Source organism: Camellia sinensis, chromosome 6 (assembly GCF_055761805.1).
Source record: "Camellia sinensis isolate YWXY chromosome 6, ASM5576180v1, whole genome shotgun sequence".
Lineage (NCBI taxonomy): Eukaryota > Viridiplantae > Streptophyta > Magnoliopsida > Ericales > Theaceae > Camellia > Camellia sinensis.
Genome location: NC_138966.1, coordinates 139,877,454 through 139,884,607, shown reverse-complemented (window position 1 = coordinate 139,884,607; position 7,154 = coordinate 139,877,454).

Sequence of the window (7,154 nt, the reverse complement as noted above, 5' to 3'; positions counted from 1 at the left end):
TAACTTATTAAACAAAAATAAATTAAGTAAATTAAAAGAAATTGATTTTTCAACTTTTAACTTAGGCCAAGTTTGGTAACTCAAAAATAATCTATTTTTTTATCTTTTTATCTTTTTTTCATCACAGCACCTCTCTATTTTTCTATACATTTTTTCATAAAAAGACAAAAAATACACTTATTTAGATCATCCCAAACAACCCCTTAATATATTCTCTGTCAAACATCCCAAAACTATCCTAATGTTGCATGGGGTAGATTGGGGCATGTTTGGCGATACGATGCTGTGTATTTTATTATTCTTTTTTTTAAAAAAAATAATTATTATAATTTTTTTTTTATTAATTTTGTAAAACGTAGTGTTATTTGACTTCAAAATTTAGTTATTTTGCAAATCCAATTATGTGAATAAAAAATTAAAATTACTTTTCAAATATGACAATCAATAAGAATATTTAAATAAATTTTTTCTCATATATTTTATAATTATCAACCAATCATCTCGCTTGCATTAGTTTAGGAATTGAGTTTAGAAAGCATGTTTGTATATCACTTTCGTTATTAAATTTTTTAATGCAACTCCCTCTCTCTCCCTCTCTCATATCTAATCTAATCATAAATTAATTATCTCTTACATATCATTAACTTAAAAAAATGAATTTATATATTATTTTATTTTTGTAATTTATAAAATATTGTAAGAAAATATGTAAGTATTAGTATTCGAATTGGTTAGTTAGATTATCAATTCAAGAATTATATAATTAATTTTTAAAAAATTTTGAACTTAAAATCCTATCACCCCCAACTATAAAGACAAAATTAATGTAATTACAAAATTATTCAATTCTTTTGTACACTTTGTGGGATAAATAGTTTGCACTATGAAAGTAACATTATTTTTTATTGAAAAAAAAGAAGTTAATTACAACTATAAAAATAATTTGAATTTTTTAAAATCTTTCGTGAATTTATTTTTATTTTGAAGAAAAAAAAATTTGGTTTTTTATATATTAGACAAATCGAAATAAATATTTTTTTTATTCCACATTTAAAAAAAATATACTCTAACAAAGCCCTCTTAAAAAAATATTGAAAACATTATGACTATTGACCACATGAGGGGTACATGACAAAAAATGGAACCGCGGGAAATTTTTTCTATTTGTCGGCCATGGAGCTAATACTGTGTTTTTGTTAATTAAAATAATGGAATCTATTACTTTGATCTTATCTTTTATTGAATGGTACATCGTTTTATTTGTTAATTGTGATTTAAATTTTACATTTTATAATTCATTTTTGAAATTGTTCTCTTTTGTTATAATTAATACACATATATTTTTTATTCTATAATAACATATCAAAGTAAAAAAGGCAAATTACAAACACCCCTCGAAATTTGGTGAAAATACAGATTTTTCCTGAGGTTTGAGAAATTACAAATTACCCCTTGAAGGTCAAATTTTCATAACAAATTAGGAGAAATTAGGAGGGAATCTGTATGAAAATAAAAACCTCAGGGGGCAATTTGTTATGAAAATATAAACCTCAGGGGGCGGGATGTAATTTCTCAAACCTCAGGGGAGAATCTGTATTTTCACTAAACTTTGAGGGGGTGTTTGTAATTTGCCCAAGTAAAAAATGAGTGTGAAAGATATTTAATATGTGAAATTTATTATAAATTAATAGTTATATATATGAAAAATATTATATAAAATTAGTTTGTGTTATATATATGAAAAATATTATGCAAATTAGTGTTATATATTATGTTAAGACTTGACAATTAGTTAGAATATTCTTCAATATGTCAATCCGTCCAAAATCGCTTAAACTGCAATTTGCTAATTTACCAATCCGCTAATCCGTTATTTGATTTATGATTTTACTCTCAAACCGCTTGAATCACACCGTGCACACCTCTAGTTAGGGGTAAGCAACGGATATTCCGATCTGTCACATTTTGAACGAATGCGTGATGATGAGTAGACGATTGGGGATTGATTTTTTCTAATCCGTCTAATTTTGGACAGATGGCGGATTTGAGAATTCCTTTGGTCACGACTGAACTATCAAACCGTGAGCACCCTTAATAATTTGTAAGACTGTGTTTTTAATTCGTTTAGATATTCTGTTTGTATTTTCAATTGAAAAAGAGTTTAGATATTCTATTGTGACAATAGTTAATATTTGATATTTTTGTGTAGAAAATATAAAATTTAATTTTTTCATTTTTTTTGAAAAAAAATTAAATAGTTTTTGAATAAAAAAAGTAATGAAATAGTTTTAATAATGCATGATTTTCTTATATGTATTTATTATTGGCATTTGACAATTTACTTGATAATCTTTTAATTATTTTCAGTTGGATTATTATTAAAAAAAAAATGCTAACAAATTATTGTATTATATTCAAAATTTGTAAACGTTTAAATCACCAAATCGATTCGCATTCATCCGCCAATCCATTCAATTCACATTCGTCAATTCGTCAGACGGATGCAGATTGATTTTTTTCAATCTGCCCATCCGATGGACGGATGACGGACTTCGGCCCATTTTGGTAACTTCGGCTTTTTCGACTTTTTAAAATCACATTATCTTTTTATTTTTTTTACATATTTTTTTAAAAAATAAAAAAATTAACTTTTAACTTACTTATCAAAACAACCCTTATTTAAAATTGTTTTATAATACAAATACATCCCTTGAAGTTTGTTTAAAATATGAATTATCCTCTGTGGTTTGAAAAATTATAAATACCTCTCTGTCAAAATTTTTTATTTAACTGAATTAATTAAAAAAGTAAAATTTCTAACTGTTCACTTATACAATAATAAAATTATCTGAATTATTAATTAAAATAAAATTTTAACATTATTAAAAAGGTTAATTAAATTGATAATTTATTAATAAAATGATTTATTTGTTATGAAATTAGAAACTGAAAATGCATAATATAATTTTTAAAACTAAAAGAAATAATTTATAATTTAAGTAAATTTTAAGGGTGTGTTTGTAATTTATCGTTTAAAATATATATCAAATAAAATATATTTAAAATAATTAATTATTGAACGTCAATAATTGTTTTCATCTTGTGAATCGGGAGGGCCACCGAAAGCCCAAACAACCAGTTAGGAGATAATGGTGGGGCCGCAAGAAGTCAACATCTGATAAGCCGGTTGGGCTGTGTATGGGATGTCCACAAAGAAAAAGTCTCCATTTTCATTATCATATAATGACTACTTTACTCGTTAGCTCCTATCATACATATGATGACTACTTTACTCGTTAGCTCCTATCATATCATATTCACAAAGACAAACCTAATGTGCGACAGTAACTAGAATTTTTGTTATTATTTTATGTCGACAGCCATATTGCATTATACTATTTATTTTTATTAATTTCTAAATATTCAATTTAAAGAGCAATTATGAATATTCAATTTGCTCGATTATTTTGCAATAAGAAAAAAAAAATTATATAGAAAAATAAAACACTTTAGTCATAAAAATAGCATTATATAGTGGTTGTAATTTTTAATATTTTTTTGTTCAAATAAAAATATGTATTAATTGAAACTAAAGAAAAATATTTTAAAATGTAGAGTATAAAGTATGTTGCAAATTGAATAAAATTTTTACAATTCCACTAGACCAATCTAAATTTGGGATAGGAGACCAATCCCAATATGAAATTAATAATCTCATGACTCACAGTCAAGAGATGTTAATCTCATTTAATTTGGTTCGTTCAAACAAACATAGCTTTGAGAGTTGAGGAGAAAAAACTTACACATCTACCTAAAACATTTTCACAAGCTGAAAATTGTAAGAAATATAAATATACCTGTTGGCTTTTTGGCTTTTCGAAGGATATTTTTGTAAATGTGAGCGTGCCAGCAAGGATCAATCAGTCCTTACAGAAATTGTGATTGCCAACCAATTACCAGACGATTGTGTTTTAGTTCTTTCAGCCTCAATGAAGAGGACTTTTACTGGTGGCTTGACTTAGGAGAAATTAAAAGGAATAACAGTAATATGAAGAACAATTGAAGTATTTCATTAAAATGAACACTTACAATGGTCCAAACTCAGCCTCGGAGAGGTTTACAACAGCAATCCACTTGAATCTACTTGAAACTACTCAATGGTCCAAACTCAGCCTCGGAGAGGTTTACAACAGCAATCCACTTGAATCTACTTGAAACTACTCCTATGAATCGAAGTGCAGTGCGGGTATTTAAAGTGCAGGTATTTAAAGAACAGGTATTTAAAGACTGGAAATGTAAAAGACTGGAGAAGAAAATATATGAAATAAATGACTGAATTGTATGATCTGAGTCCTCCCTTTTTTTCTGGGGGCTGCCCTGCTATTTATACTCGTCAGTGATGACCTTCGAACTGCACTTCGAACCGTCGAACTGCTCCTCCATGATCGCTGATCATGCTTCCTTACAAGTAGCTCCACTACGCCATTACTGGCAGTTGAGCTTCCCTCTTGTATTTGAATTTGAATATGAGTAACCGTTGAAGCTATGTCATCTTGCATCCTGTTATTGATCTAGTGTTACTCAGATCATGTGAGAACCAATATTTATTGCCACGTGTACGATCAGGATTGAAGGCTTGAATAACCTTTCTTTATTACCCTTATTCTGCCACGTGTCAAACTGTAACTGGCTTTTACAAAATATGTAGCCAACATTACCCCCCGCACTAATATACCCAATACTTGGCGATATTAGTGGATTACAGTTTTCCCGCGCCTCTAGAACGTGTATGGAGTCCAAATTCTGGAAACACAACCGTCATCCATTTGGTGATCATTTGCATTAACTCGTCGAACATCCCAATACCTTAGTATTCGAACAGGCTATGGCTGCATCAACTTCCCTTTCTACTGATCAAGCATATGAAGAGCCTTTGAGTGATGTTGTTCCCCCTCGAAAGAACCTCCACGCATTCATTAGCCACCTTTACCCGCCCTTCTCTATTCAGGTAATGGAGGCTTTTGCAGATTATAAACCTTTGGACTACGAACACATTGCCTTTAATCCCTTGGTTTACAAACTTACAGATACAAGGAGTTCTTCCCCTAAGCTCCCTTTGTATTTTGACCGAACTACTCTCAAGCCTTTGCTTCGACAAGTTGCAAATATGGACTTAGGAAACTCTTCTTCACCGACCTCTGCATGGGATGAAGCTGTAACCTCTTCACCCTCTGGGGCTTCTGGCTGGACAAGCTGGTCAACTCCTGAGACTTATGATTTAAGGGAGCGAATCAATCACCATTTTGTTGAGTTCACTGACCCCTTGGAGTTTCCCTCCTACGCTCGAAGCTCAGTGGTCTATCCTTACGTGCCCATTGACCTTCGACGTAGCTTGGAAGAGACTCTGCTTGTGGCTTGGTATACTTCTTCCATGCCTACACCCAGCGCCCAGAAGAAGCACAAGGGTACATCCCTTCATTCTTAGCCAAGAAGGCGAAGATTTGTTCTTCTGATTGGCTTGATTATATTAATGCCTTTGTTCCTTCTGCTCCCGTGCCATCTCCCATGATAGAGGCATCCACACCTTCTTCTGCATCTTCTGAGATGGAAACATCTGCTCCCTCCCCTTTGTCTTCTGAAGCAGAGCCATCTACTCTCTTCCCACCTTCCGAAGCAGGACCATCTTCTCCTTCTCCTTCTCCCATTCTTTCCTGGACAGAGAAACTAAGACTTGCCCTTCCAATGGACAAAGTTTTTCCACCTTACCAACCCCCGTCACCCCCTTCTCCAGCCGAGCGAAAGCAAGCTCAACTTTTGCTCGCGGCTTTCTCCCACCTGCCCTTCAATGTTCTTGAGGATGACATTCCTCTTAAGAACTTTCAATGGGCTTGTGATGTCCTGACTAGGGGTTATGTCCTCAACCCTCTTGCCCAAGCAGAGCTTCATTTGTTTTTGGACCAACTTCCAGTGCTCCTCCACTAGCATCGGAATTCTAAGATCACCATCCAATCTCTGGATCAACTTTTATCTCTCCGAATTCATGCCCAGTATGAAGCAGAGAATTTTATCGAAGAGTTCGATGACTTCAAGAATAAAGATTCTGCGTACTGGGATGATTTGGTTATAGATGAATTGGAACAAAAATCGAGGGAAGAGGCTTTTGAAACAAAGGCTGAAGAACTCTATTATGAAGTGAGAGCTCATCAGCTTATGCAACCAACTTTAGAAGAGATAGAAGAAATAATAAAGAAAGAACAGAAACTTATTGACCATTGCTGGACAAAATTTCATGACCTTGTTATTTATTCTATTTCTTATTTTTATGAACTTGAATTTGTACCCAGATAGGGTTACTTAATTTAATCGTCTTGGCTTTAATAAAAACAAAGTCTTTCTGTATTTAACACTGTTTGACTCTGTTTCCTTTTTTAAAAGCCAACTCATAACTTCGAATTGAACAATCTCATCCTTCGAGTCAATTGTTTTAATGAAATATTTAAAAGAACCAACATGTCTTATTCCAATTTATGGAGTAAAATTGACAATTCTGGTCAATATCGTCTGGAATTAATGCTTTAAATTTTAACAACATTACCCCTCAACATATGGTCATAGTTAATATAATCAATCAATTTCAAATTGACCATTTTTATTTCGAAGAGTAATATGTACAAAAAACCAACAATTGGTTTTGATGCTTCAAACAGTGTTTCTTACCCCTCAAAACCAATTACAACCAACATATGGTCATGGTTAATATAATCAATCAATTTCAAATTGACCATTTTTCTTTCGAAGAGTAGTATGTACAAAAAACCAACAATTAGTTTTGATGCTTCGAACAGTGTTTCTCATACTCAGAGAATACTAGGGTTTGCTCCGAAGGTCGTTATTTTGATTCATAATCCCTAAACAGGTCTTTAAACCCTTCGAAATAGACCAATAATCAAGCAATTTAGCACCTTTAAGCATATAATAGGCTTCGAAGCCGGCTTATGTATTTCGAAGCCGTTGTTATTTGATTTTTTGGCGCCAACATCTTGTCTTCGAAGCCAAATATTTCATTTTGAAGCTGGCCCCAATCCCGGGAAAAGCTCTTCCCTCCAAAACTATCAATATTGGAAGAGATTCCTCGCATTCGTACTTTTAGTACT